Source organism: Lissotriton helveticus (assembly GCF_964261635.1).
Source record: "Lissotriton helveticus chromosome 1_1 unlocalized genomic scaffold, aLisHel1.1 SUPER_1_unloc_92, whole genome shotgun sequence".
Taxonomy (NCBI): Eukaryota; Metazoa; Chordata; class Amphibia; order Caudata; family Salamandridae; genus Lissotriton; species Lissotriton helveticus.
In genome coordinates this window covers 336,555-362,250 of record NW_027611739.1, presented here as the reverse complement: position 1 = coordinate 362,250, position 25,696 = coordinate 336,555, and the positions used below count along the sequence as shown (strand labels likewise).

General features: G+C 43.8%; 1 protein-coding gene across 1 annotated transcript in view; it reads right to left on the bottom strand.

The window, feature by feature from the left end:
• Positions 1-25,696, bottom strand: part of LOC144806639 (uncharacterized) — a 72,819-nt gene that overhangs the window by 26,115 nt on the left and 21,008 nt on the right. Inside the window, exon 3 of the mRNA XM_078672956.1 lies at positions 24,420-24,484. The gene's annotated coding sequence lies outside the window, so the exon portion shown is untranslated. The remainder of the gene's footprint in view (positions 1-24,419; positions 24,485-25,696) is intronic.

Sequence of the window (25,696 nt, the reverse complement as noted above, 5' to 3'; positions counted from 1 at the left end):
CCGTTGGTTATTGCACCGCCGACCCAACGAGGAGCATCTCAGATGATGAAGCATGACACCTGAAAGGGTGTGTGAGGGCATTACATCCCAAAAAATGGATGCCCAACTGTAGGACTCATTGAGACCAACAGTATCCAAACATTAGTGTGACACGTACATTCACCAATTTGAGGAACAGCCAAGCCTTTTTGTAAAACTTACGACTTTAGGGCACACGCTGAGGTTGGACCTACCACTCTTAACGAGTGGAAATTGCCCATCGAAACCCCCTCCCCCTTGTCGTAAACAGAGGCACAAAGGTCACAAGAAAGGGCAGAAAAGTTCACAAAAAACGGGGGCAAACAAGTAGCACAGATGCACAAAAGTCACAAGAAATGGCAGAAAAAGGTCACAAAAAACGGGGGGAAACGAGTGGACAGAGGGCACAAAGGTCACAAACAAGGGTAGAAACGTCACAGAAATGCAGGGGCAGCTAAGCAACAGAAGGCACCACGGGCAGAGAGCCACAGGGGTCGCATGTGGAGCAGAAGGAAAAACCGGGCAGAGAGACACGGGGCAGGGAGGGAGAGAACAGGCACAGGCGGTGCTGTGCGGAGGGGGAGCGACCTACCTGGAAGGGTCAAGGGTCGCTCTCTTGACCCGCCTGCCTGCCTGCACCAGCAGAGTGCAGAAAGCTTTTCTAGCACCTGGAGGTAAATGGACTTTCTCTATCTGTCGTAACTGAAGATGTTAATCCTTGGTAACATATATCCCCTTTGGACAAGGTCCTCCATTTAGCTATCAGAATGTAACTCATCCTGTGCAGACACAAACCCTCTAGTCCGTATTGCATGAAGCTGGGTGGTTCTCACCCAAAAGAGGGCCCTCCACAAATTGCTGACATTTTCTTACACCCACTGGACAGCCATGGCAACACACAGACCAACTACACCCCCTCAGGGATCACCCGTCCATCTGCCAGGATCAAGACTCGGATCTTTCAACCTTCTCTGTTACCGTCTTTGGAACGGCCCGTCTCTGAGATTCGAGGAAGCTCCACACTCAGTGAGCTCAGAGTTGCCTTGTAAAACCATCTCATGAGAGTGGGAGAAAAGAACATTAAGTGACACGCACTGCACAGACATGTAAATAAATCTACCATTATCATTCCATGAACCATTGTCCTACTGCTGATGTTTCGACATGGATGTTTTGCCGTCTATCACAGCAGCTTCTTCATTTAAAATATTTCTCATCAGTTTGTTTTCCATCATACTTATTTACCTATGTACTGTTTTTGACCCTACGACATCTCTGGCAGGCATGCTGTGCTGTCTGTTGCTTCATAAATGGGAAGTAGATTGCTACTGCTGTAGTGTAGTTCCTATATTCCCAATAGGCTCTGTGCATTGGAATATTACATCCTATAGATTAGACGTAGGACTGAGGTCGACTAGGTCTCTTTCAAATATATTAAGACTTAATTGAGAGTGCCAGCTAGCTCAGAGGTCACTAGAAACTTTCTCGAATTCACAAGAAGGGATTAGTTTCTGACAACCGCATAAACATGACAAACATCCCAAGAATAACAAACATATCTCTAGAGTGGCGGAAACAATAGATAAGTAGTTCACTCAGTCAATCGTGCATGCTTCGTTTCAACAGAGTTTGTAGAGAAATAGAGAGACGGGCATTTTCAATAAAAAGGTTTATTGAACAGTCTTCTTTCTCATACAAGAGAAGTGAACTGCTACAATCGTTAAGCAGACTGCAAAGTATAATGCGTACAGCGAGAATAGTATTATAAAATAATACTGTAAAAGCATTGTATGGTTTCTAAGCCATATAAAAATACATACATAAATACACAGGCTAAAATACTCAACTGGTGCTTCTAAAATACGCCTACCCCGATGTACCTAACCTAAGTCTAGTACAAGGGAAGAAGTAAGTATTGTGTAGAATAGGTTTAGATTTCTTTGCCAAGAATCTATCCAAGATTTCTCTAGGTTCTAATCAGCTCCATACCTTAGTTAGAATGAAGGAGGTCTGGTTACTCTGTCTCGGGCCTCGATTTCCCAACACCCCACAAGAGGAGCTTGGAAACACTGGAGCTGTATTCTCGGCAGGAGAAGAGACAGCTTCCTGATCAGTGCGTCAGCTGGAGGGTCAGCTTCTTTCGGCACTTGCTTTAGGTAAGTGAGGTAAGTATACTTGTAAAGCGCACTGTTACTCCATCTCGGAGTGTCCTGGCGCTGTATACCGCTGGGGAATACAGACCAGGCGCTAAAAGAATCTAATGCAAACAAAGCAATAACACAGGCCGGGCACTAGACGCAAACAATGCAATAACACAGGCCAGGCAGTAGGATTGATGCAAACAATGCAATAACACAGGCCGTGCACTAGATGCAAACAATGCAATAATACGGGACAGGCACCAAGAGAATCTGACGCAATCAATGCACTAACACAGAACAGCCACTATGAGAATCTGATGCAAACAATGCAATAACACAGACCAGGTACTAGGAGAATCTGATGCAAACAATGCAATAACATGGACCAGGCAGTAGGGTTGAAGCAAATAAGGCAATAACACGGGTGAGGCACTAGGAGAATCTGACGCAAACAATGCAATAACATGGGCCAGGCACTAAGGTTGAAGCAAATACTTCAAAAATATGGGTAATGGACTAGAAGAATCTGTGGACACAATGCAGTATCACAGGCCAGGCACTAGGAGAATCTGATTCAAACAATGCAATAATACAGTCCAAGCACTAGGAAAATCTGACTCAAACAATGCAATAACACAGGCCAGGCACTTGGATTGAAGCAAATAATGCAATAACACGGGCGAGGCACCAGAAAAATCTGATGCAAATAATGCAATAACACAGGCACCAAGAGAATCTGATGCAAACAATGCAATAACACGGGCCAGGCACTAGAAGAATCTGATGCAAACAATGCAATAACACAGGCCAAGCACTATGAGAATCTGATGCAAACAGTGCAATAACACAGATCAGGTACTAGGAGAATCATATACAAACAATGCAATAACACGGGCCAGGCACTAGAAAATCTGATGCAACCAATGGAATAACACAGGCCAGGCACTAGAAGAATCTGATGCAAACAATACAATAACACGGGCCAGGCACCAAGATAATCTGCTGCAAACAATGCAATAACACAGGCCACGCACCATGAGAATCTGATGCAAACAGTGCAATAACACAGACTAGGTACTAGAATCTGATGCAAACAATGCAATAAGGAGGGCCCGTCTGTGCCCGTCCGTGTCCCGGACGTGCCCAGTGCCAGTCCCCCTGTCTGTGCACTTCGGAAGCTACATACCTCTAACTTACGGTACTCCCGTGATCTTCTTACTGCAATGAATGTCCGGATCTGTGGGAGTCATAACCCTTGGCTGATAGCTCATCTCGGGAATGCAATGTATGTAACTTCCGCTTCCAACCCACGCTAAGCCACAATGCTCGAGGTAATGCCGACCCTTCACTGATCAGAGCAGGCTTAATTAATGCCAGGTCAATGGTCAGGAACGCAGCGGACATTTTCGAACTGCTGACAGAGAAACAGCTTGACCTATTTTTCATTACTGAAACCTGGCTAAATGACACGTGTGCCCCGGTGGTAGAATTTGCCATTCCACGGGGCATTAAAATCACAAGGGTGGACCGCCCGCTTGGTAGAGGGGGCAGTGTCGCCGTGGTTTAAAGGGACCAATGGGTTTTCTCCTGCGAGCCCCAGGATCAGCTGGCGGACGCCGAGGTGCTCCATTTCTCCCTCGCATTTAACTCACATTTTTCCGTGGGTGGTACACTGTTGTACCGGCCTCCGGGATATGTTGGGAACTTTGTGGGGGCATTGGAAGAGGTTATAACACCGCGGGCGCTAAGATATTCAAGGTATCTCCTTTTGGGGGATTTTAACATTCATGCTGATATCTTGGACTCCTCGGAGGCCGTTCGCCTTAGAGAAGCTCTTTCTATGGCCCACCTCAAACAGTGAGTTGCTGCACCCACTCACGTGGGGGGCCATCTTTTAGATCTGGTTTGTTCTAACTTTGACATTGCTATGGCTTGTCCTGAGCACGTGACTTGGTCGGACAATAAGTTGATCAGGTTTTCCTGGTCTTTGGTTACTGCCTCGGAGAGCGGTCCCCAACTTGCCCATTCACAAAAGATCAATTTAGACACCCTGACTGATTCTTTATCTGTTACCCGTCCACTTCTACCCTTAGAGATCGAGGCGGCGGTTAGTACCTTTAACACTTGGGTAGAGCACGGGTCCGCCGCCTCCATCAACAAAGGCGGCATCCGCAGGTTGCGATCTACCCCCTCCAAACCTTGGTTCTCACACACCCTTCGGGAACTTAAACTGGGATGTAAGAAACTCAAACGGGTGTGGAGACAAGCCTATCACCCCGAGGAAAAGAGTGATCTGCGGGCGGCCCAAAAAAAACTACTGTGCGGCTATCAGATCTGCCAAGAGCAGTTACTATGCAGGACGAATTGATAAAGCCAATAATAACAGCAAGGAAATTTTTTCAATCGTAAAAAGCTTTCTATCACCATGTGCCGCACAACCTTTGCTGCCCTCATCTGAGCAATGGTGTGAAGAGCTTTCTTCATTCTTTGAAGATAAAATTGCTAAAATTCAGGATGACCTGCAGGCCGTCTGTGCCGGCTTTCTGTCTCCCCCTGCATTCCCATCCTCTGTCACGCCGGAGCCTGGTGATCAGTTTGCTAACTTTGCTCTGTCTACTGAGTCCGACATCATTGCTGTTCTTGCGGCCTTGAAATCGGAATCTCCTTCTGACCCTTGCCCTGCTAGGGTCCTCGGGGGACTAGCAGAAACAGTCGGGAAAGAGGTCACCCAGATTATTAATCTTTCTTTTCTCTCTGCAACTGTCCCGCTTTGCTGGAAGCATGCCAAATTGCTGCCACTTTTGAAAAAGACCGGGCTGGATCCCGCTGTTCCTTCCAACTACCGGCCCATATCATTATTGCCAGCCTTAGCAAAAGTTTGCGAGAAGATCGCTTTTAAACAGCTGGACAATTTTGTCGAAACATCTCAGGCACTGCATCCAGCGCAGTCAGGATTCAGGGCTGCTTACAGCACTGAAACAGCCCTAGTTGAAATGTCAGAGGCTATCCGGGAGTGCCTGGATGGAGGTGGCAGAGCGGTTCTGATTTTATTAGACCTCTCTGCCGTCTTCGACACGGTACCCCACTCCCTTCTACTCACTAGACTCGCCACCATTGGCATCACTGGCCCGGCACTTGACTGGCTGACGTCTTTTTTAGATAAAAGGACGCAACAAGTCTGGATGCCTCCATTTGCTTCCTCACCTAAGAAACTCGCTACTGGGGTTCCAAAAGGCTCTATTCTGAGCCCCTTGCCTTTTAATGTTTACCTTACCCCCCTGATCTATTTAGCTGAACAGCTAGGGTCTAAAATTATGGCCTACACCGACGATACCCAACTTTGGTTCACCTGGCCCAAGAACAATTTGAATACATCGGCGGTCCAACTTTGCCTCTCATCGGTTTTCCGATGGTTAGCTCTTGCCCAGCTCAAATGTAACGAAGGCAAGTCTGAGGTTCTCTTCTATGGCTCTTTCCATGACAACTTTAGTGATCTCCTATGGCCCAGCGATCTGCCCTGCCCAAAATGGGAGTCTGGTTCGGGAATGACCTCAAGTTTGAGGACCACATTAAAAAACTCACGGGGTCTGTTTTTCTACTCTGAAAACCCTACGTAGGTTTTTTCCCCTCCTCCCGAGAGAGGCTAAAGAGACTGTTTCGCGTGCTCTAATACTCTCCAGGTTGGATTACGCGAACGGCTTGTTCTGCGGCCTACCGGCTTATTTGATTCAACGTCTCCAGACCATACAGAATGCGGCCGCAAGACTCGTGTTTAATGTACCCAAGAGATCCAGTGTCCGCCCTTTCCTCCGCAGCCTTTATTGGCTCCCTGTTGCCAACAGGATTATGTTTTAAACGCTTGTCCTCTCTTATTGCGCTGTCCATCAGATTGGCCCTGCTTATTTGAGAAAAAGGTTCACTCTGTACATCCCTAATCGTTCCCACCGGTCGGCCAATCAGTGTCAAATGACCGTGCCCAAATACAAGTACTCTCGTTTAGGTGGCCAGTCCATCTCGGTCAGAGCCGCGAGGGCCTGGAACGCCCTCCCCCTCCACATCAAGACCGCTCCAACCATCATGTCTTTTAAGAAAGGACTGAAAACTCATTTGTTTAACATGACTCTGTAATTTACTACTTTTTCCGCCTTCTTTTCTTCTACCCTGCGAATTGTTCGGACCTTCTCGCGCCAGGATACTATTTTAGTAATAGAGCGTGCTACAAAAGACATTATATCATATCATATCATATCATATATCATATCAATAACATGGGCAAGGCAGTAGGGTTGAAGCAAATAAGGCAATAACACGGGTGAGGCACCTGGACAATCTGACGCAAACAATGCAATAACATGGGCCAGGCACTAAGGATGAAGCAAATACTGCAAAAACATGGGAAAAGGACTAGAAGAATCCGGTGGACACAATGCAATATCACAGGTCAGGAATCTGATGCAAACAATGCGATAACACAGGCCAGGCACTAGGATTGATGCAAACAATGCAATAACACAGGCCAGGCACGAGGAGAATCTAATACAAACAATCCAATAACACAGGCCAGGCACGAGGAAAATCTGAAGCAAACAATGCAATAACACGGGCCAGGCGCTGAGTGAATCTGATGTAGGTGAGCATTTAATACCTGGCGGGATCTAGTGTACTGTGTGGACAAGAGGGTGGGAGGGCAAAGACTAGTTTCATATGAACTGAAGCATGGGCAAAATTAACAATATTTTAAGGAAGTAATACCATATAGTAAATCATGCAGAGTCAGGTTTTTGTTTTTTTGGGCCAGGTATGGGATATCACGTACCAAGGGGTGTCAGAGATATTATAATCTTTCCTACAAGGGTCATCTGCTTTACAAAGAATTTCAATACAAGGAGTGACTCTAAAAAGCAGCAATGGAGCAAGCATGAGAGGAAAGAATACAGATTGTCACTAACGTTATGGAACAGCACACAACTTTAGAGGCACCTGAAATGGGCTCTGCACCTTACATGAATCCAGAACACGAAAGCACCTTTACACACAGACCAAACATCCCGGCTTTACCACTTTACCTAAAGATGCTGGAAATAGACACCAAATGTTACTTCTCGACAGGGCCACTATACAGGTAATTATCCTGGGATTGTAGTCCCACGGTCTCTCCCTCACGATCTCCACCACCCCACGTGTGGTTTACAGCACTAGGAAACTGTGCAACCAGGAGACTCTGTGTTTAACCCTGACCTACAATTTGTGAAATAGTGAGCTTCAGGAATCACTAAGTAAATGTATGCCTCTCCCCCCATTTATGTCCAAGATCGGGGTATTTACAACCAGACTGTGGTGATGCATCTTTAACTAAAGATTCCTTCCAGCGGCTCCTGGAATGTTGTTGTTGATGCGTTGCCAGGAGTGTTGTTGATGCGTTGCCAGGAGTGTTGTTGATGCGTTGCCAGGAGTGTACCCGACAGTTATGTTCCTGGTGCAGTTGGGTGAGTGGTGAATAAATCTTACCCTTAGCCTACCGATGACACGAGAGTTTGATTACCACATAGACATTGCCTCTGGTGGGGGGAGGGGTACACAGCGCCCACTCTCATGGACTATTCACCAGAGTGTAACGTGGCCAAGTAATAATCTTTGTAAAAAGTAGTTATGTATTCATCAGACTTAAACTGTTTAGTACTAGCCAAATCCTACTATTTCTGGTCCTCTGTCTCCTTATCTGACAATGTATGTACCTCGAAGGAGGCTGGATGGAAGAAATAAACATGAAAGGCACGTTCCCATCTCAAACCACCAGCATGGATTTCATTCACTCGTTCAAAGCTGCTTAACTGCAGGTCTCCGCACTCCGTATCAGCATCTCTAAAGGCAAACACTGTCGAAGCAAAAGGAGGGGCAGAGCCCTATGATCCTCTAGAGCCTAGGCTGCTCACTAGAAAACAACAACAAATGACAGGACTCTAATAGGATAAAACGATCCATCTCAAATATGAGGTCAACGTATAATTTATCGCCTTAATGGTGCAAAAGTCACTCTGGAATGGAAACAATACTATTCGAATAATCAATGTTCGATTTATAATAGAGGCATTGCTGTGCTGCAATAAAAGAAATCAGCGGCAACAATAGCTATTCTCACAACAAAGTGTACTTATTTCAAGTTTGGTTTGCATATTTTACAAGAAGGGAATAAAGCGACAACTGATAGACAACATTATAAAGCTTACCGACTTGCCTTATAAAGGTTACTGGTACTTTTACAACAACACAAAGGTTAAGGAGAAGCAGAAGTATCAAGGTAGACAGTGTATGCGCAATGACGGACAATAACCCCTTATTAATAGTGACCACATAACAACCGTCTCCAGGTCGGAGCGCCTAATTACAAAAGACCTGCTAATACGGTGAACGACTACAGCGCATCAAACTGAGACTATGACTTGGGTCTATCAAAACATTTGAGTTCTGCGTTTGTTCTTCTCGTTAGGTGTTGATTCTGGAAGATATAGGCTGATGGGTTTCGGGCTTGTGCTTTATGCACGCTTCAGGAATTTAGGGAACAAATGTCACCCAAACATCGCACCATTTGAGGAGGCCATTGGGGTGAGAGTTGGCCGCGTAAAATGGAGTGCCACGATAAAAGAACTGCTCGAAGAAGCACTGGGGTTACCAGCTTCTCAAAAGGGCATGTGCTCTGTTTCGATAGCTGTCCAGAGGGCCAGAGGCCTGGGTGGGACCACAAATGAAATCAGAACATGGCAACCAATAGACGCTCTTGCCTTTAGGACTGCGTTGAGCAGCATAAAATCAAGTTCACCCCTAGATCCTTTACCTGCGCACGTCCTCAAAAATTGGACATTTCTATTCTGGAGGTACTTAGAGCACTGCTAAATGCCTCCCTAAAAGAAGCTGTTCTACCTAACGACTGGAAACACGCTAAGGTAGTCCCCCTGCTAAAAAAGGCCAACAGTGACCCTGAAGTGTTCTCCAATTTTTGTCCAGTGTCTTTACTACCGATCTTGTCTAAAATCCTAGAAAAACATGTTAATAGGCAGCTATCAGACTTTGTCAACGACAATAATCTTCTGCACTCTTCACAATCAGGTTTTAGAAAAGGTCATTCCACGGAGTCCACTCTACTTGGGGTCACTGAGGTCATACGTTAAGAACTTGATAAGGGAGGCACGGCGGCACTCATCCTTCTAGATTTGAGTACCGCATTCGACACCATCTGCCATACAACCCTCATCAAGTGTATGGAAGACGTTGGAATCAGAGGGAAAGCATTGAAGTGGTTGGAGCAATTTCTCCTGCATCGAACATACCAGGTCTTCTCCAAAAGCACCCGGTCAGAAGTATATGCGTCCCCCTATGGAGTGCCCCAGGGCTCCATATTGAGCCCCCTCATTTTTAACGTATATGTCACTCCCCTAGCCAAAATTGCCAAAGAGATGGGCCTCACCATTTATTTGTATGCGGACGACACACAACTCGTGTTCTCCCTCACATCTACAGATAAATCTGACATCTCTCCCCTTCGATCCGGACTACTCAGAATGGCCACCTGGCTTCATTCTAAAAAACTAAAGCTGAACGGGGACAAAACAGAGCTACTAATCTTTGGCAACCAAAAGAATCTCTGGGGCCCAACTCACTGGCCCGCGGAAATGGGCGCTATCCCGACCGCGGTGCAATCCGAACGCAACCTAGGGATAATAATCGATGATAAACTGTCCATGCGGACACACACAGCCTAGATTGCCTCCACATGCTTTTTAATCCTCAAATGGCTGAGAAAAATATTGCGGCAATTACCAGATAGGGCTCAGAGGACTGTTATACAGGCCTTAATTACGTCAAGATTAGACTATGGTAACGTCCTATTTTGTCGTGTATTTCTATAGGTTCTGAATCAGTCCCCCTATTCCTGACCCTATTCTGGTTAAACTAACTATCAAGTTAACTAACAGTCAGCCCATGAGGCAAGAAAACCCCCATGATGCAGATACCGTTATCTGACGCAGTCACACTACGGCACAGGAACGTGTTATCTGATTAGGTCATAACGCTTGAGATCTAATTAGACAAGCGACATTCCTCCAGCCCCTGATAAGGCATACGACGTTCTCATAACAAATCAAACCTATGACAACCTGGACAATCCGTGCGGCCATTGTTTTGATTTCACAGAGAACTTTAGTAAAGAATGTGCTAACGAGCAAGTCGTATGACATCTTTATTGACGTACCTATGTCCATCCTTACGTCAATCTCGGCACCTTTAAGGTATAAATATTGCCGACCTTGCCCTATGCAAACACACGCGTGGTGACAAGACGGAGCAGCCATACTTGCCGAAGCCGAGAGCAGAAGCAGACCCCGCTGGCAGCAGCCCCGCCTTCCTGATGCGCTGAGAGACGCGCTGCTATCTCAAGCCGAGAGACCCAGCACCGGCGTTTCTGGGCAGCCCTCGCAGGCAGCCTGGAATATCGAGCAGAGAAAGAGATACCATTCCTCATCCATCCTAAATTCCAGGTACAGAACTGAATAACCCCTCACAGAGAATTCTTTAGTTATTCACTTGGCAAAAACAAACTTAACTTAAACTGTAACTTTCTATTCCCGCCCACGCATTAGACTTAGGTCAGGTACACGGGGTAGGCGTATTTAGAAACACCAGTTGAGTACGTTTAGTCAAATGTATATGTGTATGTAAATATATTTTAATCATTTTAAACATCATATGGCTCAGAAACCATATCAATGTTTTTACAGTATTATTTTATACTATTGCTTTTAATGTATGCACTTTACTTAACTATAAGTATTGCAATAATATCGATCCATTTCTCTTGTACGAGAAAAGAGACTGATCAATAAATAACATCTTTTATTGAACACGCCCGTCTCTTCCTTTTCTCTACATTCTGATGAGACTAAGAATGCACGTACTGACTGAGTAAAATAATTGCCTTGTGCTCACACGACTCTTGAGATTGACTCTTGATTAGGGGAGAGCAAAGTTGTCATGTTCTATGGTTGTCAGAAACTAAATCCCTTCTTGTCTAATCAGGGGAGTTAATTCCTTCCTTGAACATTCGAGAAAGTTTCTAGCGAACTCTGAGCTTAGCTGGCAAACTCAAAAATTAAGTCTAGTATCGACAGTAGTAGACCTAGTTAACGTCTGGCCTAGGCCTTTACTGCTGTAGGTACTATTCCAATGCGCAGAGCCTATTGGGAAAATAGGAGCTACACTGCATGGCGCCCAACGCGTTTGGAAAGGGCGATAAAACTAACGTAAGACATTTAGAGTAACTCAGTCGTGCTTTCTCACTCAGACCCCTTTTTCCATTATACTCCAAAGACGTCTGGAGTGGGTGAAAGGTTATATCCTCCAAAACCTCGCAGGAGGGAACTCCTATGTATGGTTCTTGGTCAAGTCAACGTTGAAGGATAAACAGTTCCAAAATATTGTGCATCTAATCTCTGTTTCCATAAAGAAACCTGATCTGCAAACAAACATAATACCATCCTGTCTGTAAAATGGCAGAGAGTGATGATGAAAGAGAGGCAGTTAGATTAGCTACTGAACTCGCAGATGCTGATGCTACCATGCAAGCAGCAGACGCGGAAATAATACTCATTCCGGTCATCAAAAGGAGATCTATAACTCTAAAACTTATAGAAAATGGACTGGCACCTAGAGGTGGCACAGTCATATTCGTAATCGAGGCACACGAATATCGGCAGACAGAGGTATACTATTCATGGATACATTTTCCAGCAGCAAATGCTGTAACAAGAACCTCCTGAAACGTACACTCCTTTCGAGGAGGTGGAAGTACCACTCAAATTCCAAGAGCATTTGCTCTTATTTGATGGCGCCCTAAAACATAACAATCACTTTACAAGGCTCGGTCCTTTAGGTAGACCAGGAGCAACGTGGCCGGTCTTGGCCGGATACACACCACACCCAGACATCGAAGGAATGTCTACAGCAGAGCTGTTAATACAGCTAAAACAACTACTAAAAATTCATAGACAATTAGTTCAGTATGTAATGCGGACTTCAACAATTCAGCCAGCGATTAAACTTCCACAGCTGACCCCTCACCAGGGGAACACAAATAAAATTACACCACAGAACATCCAATCCTGCCTAGGTAAAGTTCCAGCTAAACAGGAACAAATACCATTCTGGTTGGCACAGAAAATCACCCAAATAGAGGCGGTGTTTCCTGACACCACCCCGCTGGAAAAACACAGGATTCTGACTATATGTCTCCCAATGGGAATCGCACCACACATAGAGGACTGTGACACTTGGGGTACAGTCTTTGCCTCCATCTACACAAAAACGCACGGTGTTCCATCCATTTCGGTAATACCAGATGTGCTAAAACAAATTCAAGATGAATACGGTCCAGAACCTGCTTTAACCCTTGGTATGAAATACTAAAAGACTTCAAGCAGGTCTCGGCTATATTATTAGCCAACATAAAAGGTGAGGCAGCAAACGTGGCGATCCGCCAGAGGTTAAAAGAGACAGATATAGCAGACCAACCAGCTGAAATTGCCAGAATCATAGAAAAATCCTATGAAGAACTAGGCAGAGATAGTCTAGGTGGAATACCAGTAAAACCGCAACTGACTACAAGTCCAGAAAAAATATTTTTTAATAATAATTCACCAAAAAAGAACTGGGATGGAAACAAACAATCCAATCCTAAAGAAAAGAAATTCCAGTCCCGAGGGAGGTCTCCCAGGCGAAGAGAGAAATCTCCAAACCAAAGACAGAGGTCACCGCAGAGTGACCCCTCTGGGAATAGATATAACCTTAGAAATAGGGGTAATATTAAAAAACCTGATAGATATCAAGACATTGATACACGTCCCTCTCAATCTTTTCAGACTTCCTCGCAGAAATCGGAAAGAAGAGGACGATCAGAAGAGCACGCCAAGTCCAAAGACAAGGAACCTGCTCAGCTAAAAAAGAAATTACAATTTCCAAAAAAGAAGGTAGCCAGTATCAAGGTAGTTAACAATGCCGAGAATACTGAGGACACAACTGAAAAACGGAGAATGGGCTCAGACAATGCTAGACAGCGCAGCAGAGGTGAGCATAGCTCGCAAAGTCCTTATGAATCATCTGGAGACAGTGGACACGAATGAATACCTTCAAGTGGAAACTGCAGACACCAGAGTTAGCAAGCCCCACAAGATATACGAGATAACATTACGTATAGAGGGAGATAAGACTAGGAAAATTAGGGGACTATTTTGGGATAACCTGTCCAAAGGCTATGACATCCTTCTAGCTGAAAAAGACTGGCCACTAGAGTTTGTCAGGGAATGCCCTCATGGCGAAGAAGTAATTATGCCTGCCTTCTCGAATCAAATACCGATTCATAAAAAATACACACTTGCTAGAAAGTGGGCAGTGGCCTTAGCACCTGCTTTATATAAAAATCATGTAGGATGGGATGAGGATTCTCCTCCTCACAAAATCCAGTTAAAATCACAACCTACTGCACAAAGACAGTACCCAATTAAGCAAGAAGCTAAAAAACAAGTAAATGAAATACTAGATCAGCTAGAATACCAGGGGGTGATTGAAACTTGCACCTCACAAATGAACAATCCTTTGCTTCCGGTCTCCAAACCAGACAATTCATATCGTCTAGTTTTGGATTACCGACACCTTAACACATGTTGCAAAACTTTTGCAGTGCAAAACTCACACAGTGCTGCACTAATGAATAACATAGTGCGCAAAAAATACAAAACAACCTTGGACATCTCCAATGGATTCTTTTGTCAAAACATAGCACCAGAGAGCAGATATTTAACTGCATTCTCAGTAAATGGCACTCAAAAGCAATTCTGTCGGTTAGCCCAGGGGTACAAGAACAGCCCGGGGGTATTCTCAGCGAGAGTAACAGAATTACTACAACTATATGATGATGAAGCATTATCTTATGTCGATGACATTTACTTAACAGATGATGACTTGGAGACTCACTTGAAAAGGGTGAACACCATAATACTTGGGTTCGCTGCAGAGGGTTACAAATTCAACTTCAAAAAGTCCAGAATTGCCCATCTGACAGTCCTATTCTTAGGATATGAGTTATCAAGTGAAGGCAAAAGCCTGGCAGACAATTTCCTAGAGAAATGTGCAGTAATCCAAGCCCCTAAAACACTAAAAAACCTACAGTCAATTCTAGGCTTCCTAAATTTCGGAAGAACATACATTGCAAATTACGCAGAAAGGGTCAAACCCCTTTATGATCTAATTAAACCAGACTTTAAAAGATCCAATTGGACTCAAACACACACAGAAATTTTGAGATCCTTACAAACAGACATGCTAATTAAAACAAAATTAGAAACACGTGATAACACACGCAACCTTGTGATCCGAGTCATCCCAGGGAGATGCGGATTCACATACCTGACTTCTAATGAAGGAGAAAAGGTACCAATTGCATTCAAATCACACTTGTACACTAAGGCTGAAATGAAATTTAGCCCAACGGAAAAAATTCTTACAGCAACACAGACAGCTATAGCAAAAGAACGAGCCCTGGCACAAGGTAAACGAATAGTAATCGTGACACCAATACCAGCCTTAGAGGCGGTAACAAAGGCAAGCATTCCAAATGCTAAAGCACTCCATCCGAGATGGATACAATGGGCTAACTCTCTTGCTGCAACAGACGTGGTGTACGAATTTGATCCTTATTTAAAAACACAAGAATTTCTCCAATATGAATTTGAATGTCCTCCGCCAACCGAAATTCTGCCTCTAGATCACTACGGCTGTATAATATATACAGACGGATCAGCACAACCCGCAGTAGGGGGTAAACAAGCTTACAGTGCTGCGTGCGCGATTGTTAAAGGTCGTTGGCACGAAGGGAAATTTAAACCAACCCTCACTAAAACACAATCCCTAGGAGATTGTACAGCTCAGCGAGCTGAACTACTAGCATTCAAGATGGCGCTTGAAAATACCGATCGGGAATTCCCCACACTCATAGTGTGCGATTCGTATTATTACGTTCAGTCTTATAATGAATACTTGCAGATCTGGCTTCAGAACGGGTTCAAGGATGCGAAAGGTGGCACAATCAAGCATAAAATGCTCTGGGAACAAGTAGCTCTTTTACAAAAAGAACTACCAAAGACTCACATGATACATACACTGAGTCATCAACGTGATGGCGTTCACGTTGCAGGGAATTCATTGGCCGATGAGGCCGCGAAGGCAGCTGTGCAAACGGCTTCCGTAGCTGCCGTCACCCGGTCAAAAACAAAAATAGACAGCGAAATTTTACAAGCTGTCAGCGCTTCAGAAAAGGATTCGATAGAACCACTCCCTAAAGGCTTTCCAGTAAAATACTCATACATAACTGATGCAAACAATGTTCCTTTTGCTCGAATCCCTGGAGTGGGGGATAGGGCAATTCCAAACATGGAACATAGGTTAGGACTAATAATAGCGGCACACGAAGGGCTTGCTTCTATTCATGCTGGCGTCTCAGCCACAGTATCATTATTAAAACAGAGATACTGGTGGCCACAAATGAGAAGACAAACAAGGAACTATGTTCTAGCATGTGAAATATGTCAAAAAATGAAAGTATCAACGGTGAGACGTCCAGCACAGACGCCCCTTCTAATCTCGGATAAACCATTAGCCTGTGTTTATCTAGACCACTGCGGTCCCTTACAAAGGGATGGTAACTATAAATATATCTTGGTCGCAGTGGATTCATGCACGAGATTCATATGGATGTGGCCCCAGCGAACGGCTGACGCCAGAACTGTTATAAAAGATTTGCGAGTCTTTATCGGCACATACGCAATTGGCATGCTGCATTCGGACAATGGTCCTGCTTTTAGCTCTAGGGCTTATAAGGAGGCCATGGTCAGCATGGGCGTGCAATTGCGGTACTCTTGTCCATTTCACCCTGAGGGGAACGGAATTGTTGAAAGAAAAAACCGTGACATAAAGCAATCTATAACGGCAAAGGTATTAGGTTCGGGAGCTGGGTGGGTCAAACATCTAATAAGTGTCCAACGTAGTCTAAATAACTTGCCAAGAAATTCTCTGAAGGGATTCAGTCCGTACAAATTATTATTCGGAACTAGGATGTTGATCTCTGACCTTGATAGTCAGACTTCAGTGGTAATAGAAAAAACCTTTGATGTCAAAGACCGTTTGGCTATTTTGCAGGACTTAAACAAAACAAGAAAAGACCTGAGCAACATACAGTTGAAACAACAGCCAACGACCACTGAAGAATCACCACCTGTCCCAGCAAGACCTGTCTGGATTCCAAAAGTCGGGGATCTAGTCAGGGAGAAGATCGTGGTAAAGAAGGAATTTGGGCCTTCTTACAGAAAAGCAGTTCCTGTCTTGTCTGTCAACGGGACAAGATCAGTTGTACTACCGCCACTTGCTGGTAAAAAGGAGAACCGAGTTGTATCCAGCGACCTGGTAAAACCACAACATGTGGCCGATAACAAACAGTAGGCCAAGTGGACTCTCAATAAGTAGCAGAACACCAAGGTTTGCTACCAGCACAGAGGTCCTATCAAAAAGGCTCATCACAATCGAAACGCCTGCAGAAGAACAAGAAAGACTATGCAACAATGCAATAGAACTCAGACCTCTGAAAACCCAAATAAAGACATTTAGCAGAGACACACCAATCTATACTGAAGTACCAAGTGAAAATGCAAAAAACAAAAATCCTGAACCAATTGGAACAATTGACAGAACTGCATCCGGTTACTTCATCAACTTCGATGATTCCTCTGACGGCTTCAGTGAATCAAAGACACAGCCATCATCAAAATCCTTTAAAGACAAAGCGAAGGAACTTTTGAAACAACTGAAAGAAACATATCTGATTTCTCCATGGATTGAATTTTGGGTGGGTTTTGGTGCATTTATCCTCATACTTTGGCTCATCATGGTATTTACTTTGGGACGCTTCATTGAGGGAAAATATGCTAAAATGGACACAGCAAGTCAGAACATCAACTTGATCCTCAAACCACACACATCTTCACACGTCGAGAAAAGAGAACTTTCTTCAGCCAACTTCACAGCCAATCCTATACCTGGTGGGGTAGCCTGGGACAACACTGACTATGAAATTTATGGTCCGGTCGAGATCCTGAAATATCCACACCAAATCAAGATCTCCTTGAGTGATTTTGCAAAACCAAACTCATTTGCTGATGATTGGGACTTCGAAAGTATTAACAACATGATGTCTGACTTAGTAATGTCTGCTAAATTTACAAAACATGATTATTTGCAAGGTTCTACAAATTATGATAGTATGTATTGCTATAACCATTATGGTAACCATTTTTTGCATAAATCTGCACAACCTAGAAATGTTTTAAATTATAATCAATGGGAACATTGTGCTACACCTCCAAAAGGGAGCTCTAGAACCGTGTATGACAAATATTCATATTTTTCAGGTTTTAACACAAGTAATGCTGAAACATTTTATTTTAAATTGTCAAACAAGACAGGGATGAAAACCATGATAACCAACACAAAATTGATATATTCAGATTCATTCTTTGAAAAAATGAATACTTTTGGATTTTATTATTGGGACAAAAATGTTGATTTGAAAAGTGTTTGGGGTACAAAAGAATGGCAAGTACAGGGTATAGAAGCTTTGTTTAGAGCCTGCATGATCCCAGAACAAATGATATTTTTAAATGACACTGTTCAACAAACCACCTGTCTTGGTTTTGCCAAAATCAAAGATTTAAATAAACCGTCTATTCCAAAGCCAACAATGTTTAGCAATAGCTCTGATACGGATGAAGAGATAGACGTAAACCATATATTAAACCAAAACAGAACACATCCTGATTGGAAACAATGGTTGATCTGGCCCACAGATACAAATTACTGTCAAGATAGATTCCTGAATAAAACACAGGGTTTCAAAATGACCAGGCCAGACCCTAGATATCCCCAAAGACATCACCCAGGTATAATAACAACCTACAGTGTGGGCAAATTATGCCTTCAATGGCTACAGACTTCCACACTGCCTGAAATTAAGCAACACCTAACTTTACTTACTGATGGTGCTGACTTGCGTGATTTCATACTGGGACCACGCAAACAGCGTCAAAAACGTTTCATAGCAGCCTCTGTATATGCAGCATACAATGAGGCCTGGAAGGTTACTCAAATTGAGACAGCAGAAAGAATACGGGAAATTGACCGTATTAATTTGGAAAAATCACTTTCTGTAGTGGACAATGGGTTAATGACTCTGTCCTCCAGAATTTTTTCATTGGACAGCATTGTGTCTTCAGCAATCGATATACTATCGCAAGACTTACTGTTATTACAACATGGTCAGTCACAATTGCGTTCTATTGTACAGCTTGGCTGGACGTTACAAAATCTGCGTTCAGGCTATGTGCCTTGGCGTTTAATCAACACAACGTCACTATTCCAAATCTTTAACCTTACTGATAGACAAATCGGTATGGCGCAAAAGGGTGCTGATTATACAATCTTGAGCATTGAAAAACTAGAAAGATTACCAATGACAATGTCAGAACGACCTGTCAGTGAATGGATAATCCACGGAATCATAAATATTCCAATCTCAACCTTCAGGTTTCAATACTGCCAAAAATATATACAGGCTGGCATGTACGAGAAATTGGGAAAGGGGTACCTTAAAACAACTTGGAACCTGCCCTATTCACATGCATGTGTCAGTAATAAAGGACAAAAAGTGTTTCTTAGTGGCAACAATTGTGCTATGTCACTAAGCGGCACGCTTCTGTGTAACGGTATTAGTTTGCACGGAGCCTGTGAAGGGAATTCATACAACCTTTCATGTCACCAGCAAGGCGCACCTGCAACTGAAATAGAACCATTCTTTCAAAGACTCTATAATGGGAGTTACATTCTTATTGTAGACCGCAGATGTTGCAGTCTTATGCCCGGGACTCCTTATCTAGTAACTACAACGGCGAAGGTCAAGTGCTGTGGACGTTCTTTATTCCCCAGCTCCTTTCCAGACAGGGAGGCAAGGGCATGGCCCAGTTTGAAAATTACTTCTATTCGAATAGACACTTTAAGCAGAATGAAAACAGTGCTTCTTCAGACGCCTACAAGGCTCACGTCATCAAAAGAAACGTATGATCTACAAGTCGCAAGGACGACTGCAGAGATACATACATTATTATCAACTAATTCCCCCGTACATTTCGCGGAAATCCTAAGCGAAATCTTAAATATTTCTGATACCACTGGGGTCTCAAAAGTATTTAAGACAGTATTTTCGATGGCATTAACACCATTCAAAGCCATACTGGGTATTTTTCCAGACTTCGTCCATTCGATTTTTGGCGGACTTCCCCTGATCCTGGGACTAATTGCAGGAATCCTATTCCTAGTCCTTATTTTTCGTTATGGCAACCCATGTCACAGATCAAACTCTCGCGACAATGGAAGATACGATCCTAGCCATTGGATACCGGGACCGGATATCAAAAATCCTGGGACTCTCCCGGCTTAGAGACCTAAACATGACTTGGTTTCTATCATTTCGACCAATGTGGCAAAGGTGTGTTTTACCTGTACTAAGGTGTCTGCTATGCGGAGAAGAATGCGTGTTAGACACCTGTCTGACGCTACAATCGGATGCGCCAGTGGATGCAGATACACTGGTGGTTCCTACCAAGGTTCACGCTTTGTGCTGCCCTCAAAGGCTGCCAATCCTGATGACGGCATTCCTGGAATCTTCACCACTACGATTGAAGAGTAGTGAAGTTCAAGATGAAAGCAGCATCGAACAGGTACGACCTTCTGTCAGCAATGCGAATCAGAATGTCAATGGAGACAATCATGCGCACGAATGCATGGTTACCCCTATTTCCGACTTAGTGGAACTTTCCCATGAAGCTGTTGACAGTTTTTTCGAAAGCCTGAATGATATGATGTTCTCTCCAGAACAGAAATAGAGACTTTTGAGTAAACTCGCACACGGCGTTCCCTGAATTCGGCCTTCAACTTTAAAAATAAAGTCACATGAACAATTTCACTCCAGTTCACGGACAGCAATTTTTCAGCAAGCCCCATAAAATATTTTTCTACATATTTTTTCCCAGGACACTGATCTTCTGCTTAAAGTAAGAAACTATTCCTAGAGAACTAAAATTTCTATATTTAGATACTTTATAGACTTTAGCTGCCCGCTGGGATGTTCCCAAATATTTTATTATGTGATGAAATGGTCTCGAACTTCCTTTCTGTATAGCCATATTAAGAGCCATTTCATGTGTATTTCTCATATACCAATAAGCAATAATGCATAACAATGCGTGTTTAATTTTGCATTTAATTCATAGCTTAAGTGCATACAATATATATGACTGCAATTTTTCAGTATATTTGAAAATTTCGAAATGCATTTATGTATTTTGGGGTGGTAAGGTATACACTATACTCTATAGTATGTTGTACTATGTTATACTATGCATAGATTAGTAGATATGACCATAGTTAGCGTGGAGTGGGTGTCGTGTATTTCTATAGGTTCTGAATCAGTCCCCCTATTCCTGACCCTATTCTGGTTAAACTAACTATCAAGTTAACTAACAGTCAGCCCATGAGGCAAGAAAACCCCCATGATGCAGATACCGTTATCTGACGCAGTCACACTACGGCACAGGAACGTGTTATCTGATTAGGTCATAACGCTTGAGATCTAATTAGACAAGCGACATTCCTCCAGCCCCTGATAAGGCATACGACGTTCTCATAACAAATCAAACCTATGACAACCTGGACAATCCGTGCGGCCATTGTTTTGATTTCACAGAGAACTTTAGTAAAGAATGTGCTAACGAGCAAGTCGTATGACATCTTTATTGACGTACCTATGTCCATCCTTACGTCAATCTCGGCACCTTTAAGGTATAAATATTGCCGACCTTGCCCTATGCAAACACACGCGTGGTGACAAGACGGAGCAGCCATACTTGCCGAAGCCGAGAGCAGAAGCAGACCCCGCTGGCAGCAGCCCCGCCTTCCTGACGCGCTGAGAGACGCGCTGCTATCTCAAGCCGAGAGACCCAGCACCGGCGTTTCTGGGCAGCCCTCGCAGGCAGCCTGGAATATCGAGAGCAGAGAAAGAGATACCATTCCTCATCCATCCTAAATTCCAGGTACAGAACTGAATAACCCCTCACAGAGAATTCTTTAGTTATTCACTTGGCAAAAACAAACTTAACTTAAACTGTAACTTTCTATTCCCGCCCACGCATTAGACTTAGGTCAGGTACACGGGGTAGGCGTATTTAGAAACACCAGTTGAGTACGTTTAGTCAAATGTATATGTGTATGTAAATATATTTTAATCATTTTAAACATCATATGGCTCAGAAACCATATCAATGTTTTTACAGTATTATTTTATACTATTGCTTTTAATGTATGCACTTTACTTAACTATAAGTATTGCAATAATATCGATCCATTTCTCTTGTACGAGAAAAGAGACTGATCAATAAATAACATCTTTTATTGAACACGCCCGTCTCTTCCTTTTCTCTACATTCTGATGAGACTAAGAATGCACGTACTGACTGAGTAAAATAATTGCCTTGTGCTCACACGACTCTTGAGATTGACTCTTGATTAGGGGAGAGCAAAGTTGTCATGTTCTATGGTTGTCAGAAACTAAATCCCTTCTTGTCTAATCAGGGGAGTTAATTCCTTCCTTGAACATTCGAGAAAGTTTCTAGCGAACTCTGAGCTTAGCTGGCAAACCCAAAAATTAAGTCTAGTATCGACAGTAGTAGACCTAGTTAACGTCTGGCCTAGGCCTTTACTGCTGTAGGTACTATTCCAATGCGCAGAGCCTATTGGGAAAATAGGAGCTACACTACAATTTCTAGGAGTTACGAATAGCACTCTGAACCAACTGCAAGTAGTCCAGAACTCCGCGGCCAGAATGCTCCTTAATCTCCCAGGACGCACGATGATGACAGAACATCTTAAAAATCTACACTGGCTGAGAGTGACCAGCAGAGTAAAGTTCAAACCACTGTGCTATATGTACAGGATCAGCTCAGGAGCAGCCCCGGAGTATCTATGTAAAATGATACAGAAATACTTGCCCACGCGTAATTTACGCTCAATAAATCAAGCGAAATTCATTGTGCCCAGGGTAAAAAGGGCTCGACTAGGAAGTTGCTCTTTTTCCTTTATAGCACCGGCTTCAACTAATGCTAGAATCATGTTATCTACGCTTTCGCAAAGGAGTGAAAGCATGGCTGTTTGATCAATAATTGTCCCCTGCTTTCTTACCAGTAATACAGATGCAGGGCGCCGGGAAACCCTCAGGGTAGCTGTTGCGCCATATAAATGCAATAAATAAATAAATAAATAAATAAAATGTACGCAATGGCCCGGAACCGCCATGGCTAACTTGTAACTACTGGGCCAGTTTGCTTGTGTGGTTGCGGCAAAGTATCCTGATATGGTTGGGTTGGGTTGCAAACGCGATCCACAAACTGCCATGTGGACACTCACTTCGGGATCCTTGCTGCCTGGCAGCTCCTGCCACCCAACGAGCAGGACTTTTATAGCTGAGATGTGTTGGCCCTGCCAGGCTGTTCCAGTTGTGCTGGCATCACTGAGCTGCACTAGATGAGTGCGGGCAATGGAGCAGACCACCAGAGGGCACAACAAACCTAGAGGTTCATGATGACAAAGAGTAATTCTTTTTAAGATTACTGTGAGGGTGTTACCAGTACTTCTTTAATGCAGTATTTTCATGGAAACCTTAAAAAAAGGTTAACACTAGCTACAGTATGATTGCGGTTACTAAAAATGTAACGTCTGATAGCACAATAAGAAATTACAAGTTTCTCTTTTTGCAAATTATGCTCGACTGATCTTATACTCTGTACTGCCCATCCTATAATTTGTGTAGCCTATTTTATATTTTGTTTAATTCTTTCTTTAAACTATTGGCTTTCCTATTCAAAGTACTGTCTCTCACAGGCAGACGTCACAGCACTGTAAAAATATACAAGTCACTATTCCCAAGTGCACCAACCAGGATTCAAATTAGCGACTCTCCAGTTTGAGACAAAGGCATCAGAAATTATAACACTAAGCCCTGTGCCTCAGGCGATCTGAATGGCGTCTGAGTTGAGCCCATTTAGGTAAACGCAGGCCATAGGCTGTGTGCCCAGCAGCTTCATACGTGATCTCAAACTCCCTGACATACCAAGCCACCTACACATCTCGATCATAAAAGGCTACTCCAGGGAGTCAAACGCCTTATCGGCATCAGCTGACTTCATGTTTGGGTTTACCTAATGCAGCACTGCGAATACTGCGAATACCGTCTGTGGATAAACCACTGTGGATTTAAGTGGGACAGATCCCAACTCTACAGGGAAGACTACTTTCTCTAGTAGGAGGGATAGCCGAGTCGCATCACCTCAGGCAGGAATTTATTATCATTGTTATGCAGTGGCAGAGGGCAATAATATGTACACTCACAGGGTCTTTTCCAGGCTTGGGGGGCAATGATATGACTGCATCACTTATAGATGCCAGCGACACACCACCCTTCAATCCCTCGGCATAGGCCTTCTGGATAGGCCGCACCTCCACTGCACCCCCGGCCCAGGACAGGCCTCAACTCCTCTGCACCCCCTGAACAGGTCTCACCTCCTCAGCACAGTACAGGCCTCACTTCTTCTGCACCCCCTGGACAGGTGTCAGGGCGCAGGAAAAAGGAATAAAAGCTCATCTTTGTCTCGCAGTATTTGCCATTGAACCGGCATTGCAAAGATCACCCGCTCGCAAAAGGTCACGGGTGATTATAGCGTGGAACCGGGCATGCTCCCCTGTACTACTAATATGGAGGACCGCGGTGGAAATTGCCGGTCTAGTCCTGAGTTCCTGGACATGGGCGCGAGGTCTAGACCAGCTGTGAAGTGCGCCAGTTGATTTTAGAACCGAGGCACTCACCAACGGATTTTCAGAGATTAGTCACGTTCTTTCTGTAGTCTAGTTAGATAGAAATAGTGCAATTTTGCGCCAGGCTTAGACGCAGGTTAGAGCACTTCAGTGCATCGGTTACTTCGTTCGGTAATTTAGAACTAGAGAGAAATACCAATTTAAAGTAAATAGGAAAAAATAAATATAAAGAGAAGAATTAATACTTACTTATTGAATACTTCAGTTCCTGATTTCTTCATTGCTTGGTTGATGGCGGAGGCTCCAGAAGGTTTCTAAGGGAGAAGTAAGAAGTATTCAGAAGATAAGAAAGTAAGGCAGAGAGTGAATGAACAAATGAGTGAAAAAGAATAAATGAACTCACAGAGTTAAAGGGGTGCTAAAATGTTGTTTATAATGCAGGTTACCAAAGAAAAAAATACTTACATTGGAGAATAGATGAGGAGCAAAACCAATAGGCACTCTGGGTAAGGAAATAGAGGGAGAGAGAGAGAGAGAGAGAGAGAGAGAGAGAGAGGGTAAGAAAGTGGGGAAGGAATTGAAGGAAATTAGTAATGGTGTGCTTTTCTGTTACAGCTATTTCCCCTCATGCTTGAAGAGAGAGAGGGAGTAAGAAAGGCATAAAATGGAGTATGGCAGAAAGGAAGAAATAGAATGGAAGAGCCAGAAGGTCAGGCAGTCTCTTCTCTGTCCCATTCCCCTTTCCCCCGGCTGGTTTCGCACGGCCACTAGTTAACTCTTCAGTTGGTGGCTGGGATGTGGGAAAACCAGTGGTGGAATTTGGAAAATCTCATCATTCTGCTCCTGGGACTGTCTGCACTGTGAGTAACCACGACCCTTGACAGAGTGAAGTGCCCACGTCAATACTCACCCGAGCAGAATGGCTAAAGGGTTCAATTAAATAAATTTAGGAAATATTCTTAAGGAGATTCAACAAGAGTTGATAGGAGTCAGGGAGAAAAATGAGGTAATCAAATTTGAAATGAAGGCACACATTTTCTTAACTCAGTGCTCGTTGTACTTCTTGTGTCGGCCCACTGTCTTCCCAGATGCACAATCTCGTATAGCTTTCATCTTGTCGTATCTCAATGGAGACGCAGCTTCGTGGTCAATGCCCCTGGTTACCCAAGACTCACCAATTTTATATAACTTCGAGGAATTCAAGAAAGAGGTTTTGCGAATTTTCGATCGTCGGAAGGAGGCACATGCTACGGATAATGAATTACTGGAGTTGAGGCAAGGGAATCGCAAGCTTGTCACTTAGCTGGCCCAATTTAACAAACTTGTCGTAGAAACTGAATGGCCGGAGGCCAAAAGGGCAGCCTTGTTCTATCGGTGTTTGAAAGATGACTTAAAGGATGCTTTGTCACAGATCCCAAATCGCCATACAAAAGTTTCAGCTTTGATTGATCTCGTTTTAGAGATAGATTATAGACAAACGGAAAGAAGGGGTGAAAGACGACATGAATTTCGACCCAGTGTACCAC